This window comes from Ceratina calcarata, unplaced genomic scaffold, assembly GCF_001652005.2.
Source record: "Ceratina calcarata isolate Rehan_Ccalc_2016 unplaced genomic scaffold, ASM165200v1 scaffold1432, whole genome shotgun sequence".
In the NCBI taxonomy this organism is placed as follows: Eukaryota; Metazoa; Arthropoda; class Insecta; order Hymenoptera; family Apidae; genus Ceratina; species Ceratina calcarata.
This window is the reverse complement of record NW_017135467.1, coordinates 20,821-22,558: the sequence shown is the minus strand read 5'-3', so window position 1 is coordinate 22,558 and position 1,738 is coordinate 20,821.

Here is a 1,738-nt window from a genome sequence, read left to right as displayed (position 1 = left end):
CCTTTGACTATACATACATGGACTGCCAGTAGCATAGGCTTGCAATGCTAACGTGCCGTCGCCAACATCAGGTAGCCAAGCTCCGCCTTCGGGACTATCACGTGACTAAACAGCGGCAATTCCAAAACACTAAATTGAAATAGTGTACAGTATACATGCCCTTAGAAATCTCAAATCGTATTATTTTTCAAATCGTGGGTGTTCCCGACGTGCGGGAGGGGCTCAGGCGTGGGCAATAAAAAATCGGCGGATGAACGTTTCAACGTGGCTGTGATCAGCCACGAAAGCCGCGTGGTGTTAAGGGCTGGCATAGCTGCCCATGGGCCACTTTTGATTTCCACTCCCTCGGGTTAGTCCCGGTAAATGGAGTGGGCCGCGGGGCGAGGGAAGACTTGGGATCTTCCTTCGCGGACGCGTACGGCTATGAGTGAGGTGTTGGTTCAGGGAAACGTGTCGTCCAGATTGGCTGCCGTGATGAAGCACGGTGCCATTGCTCAGCGTCTGGGTTGTACGAACGCACGATCGGGAAAATTAAGGGTTGAACGAACGCACGATTGGGAAGATTAGTGGTTGAAGGAAACTGGTCGATAACGAGTCGCGAGCGAATCTTAGAGTACGTTTCAGTATGTAAACGCATTGCTTTCGGCGTAAGTTTTTCCCTAGAAGAGGTTTTTCTTACGTCGCGGGCAAAAGCCCGAGCGAATGCGGGAGCGGTGCGGGGCACCTGTATGCGAGAGGACAGGTAGGGTCGCGGAACGCGCGCGAGAGCGAGAATCCAGAGCGAGCGTCCTGCAGGCGTGCGTTGCGATGAGAAAAGACGCTCGCGAAAAAGAAAACACGAGAGTAATTGTAATTAGAAACGGTCATTGTGTGACGAGACACGACGAGAGCGAGACGTGTGTTCATCAATCCTCTTTAAAGGAAGAATAATTAAAAGTGTTTTACGTTAATTCAAGTCTAGTTTTTTGATTGCAACCGAGCGCGAATCTGCTCAAGGAGCAGCCACAAACACGAAAGTGTAGAGATGGTTGAGCAATCAGACAAAGAATTACAGAGAGCAATGAAGCCTAAATGTATTCTGGAATAGAGTGTATGGATGCAGTTGTCAGATATTATCCTGTTTCCCAAACATAAGAGAAGTCATCCAAGGTTACCGAAAAGTTTTCTTTTATATGTCAGATATGGCTCTGTTTAATACCTATATTATGCATAAAACAATGCACAGTCGAAGAATGGAGACTTATGTTGATTACCGAATAAATATAGCAGAGACAATTGTGAAATTGTGAATTATTGGACTACAAAACACGTGAGAAATCCACATCAATTGAACCTCTTCGATTCCAAGCACGATATTGGGCTCATTTCCCAGAAAGATGCATCAAACAAGGATGTGTAAAGTTTGTTATAAACATAAAATACGAAGCGAAATGAAGTCGAAATGCGCGAAATGTAAAGTAGCTCTACATCTGCCAGAGTGTTTTAGGAAGTATCATACCATGGAAGTTTTTTAGAGTTGTATTTTCTTATTAGATATTGATTCAAGGTGAATTTTTCGTTTATAACATAGTACAATATTTATTTTTAGGCGCAGTATTATTACATCCCTTAGGACAAACTCACATTTGAAGATGCTTGAATTTCTATTGAAGTATTGTTTATTCATGAAATATAATTTTGAAACTGTTACCTATTACAAAATATACTATATTTACAATATCTACAGGGTGTTCCAGAA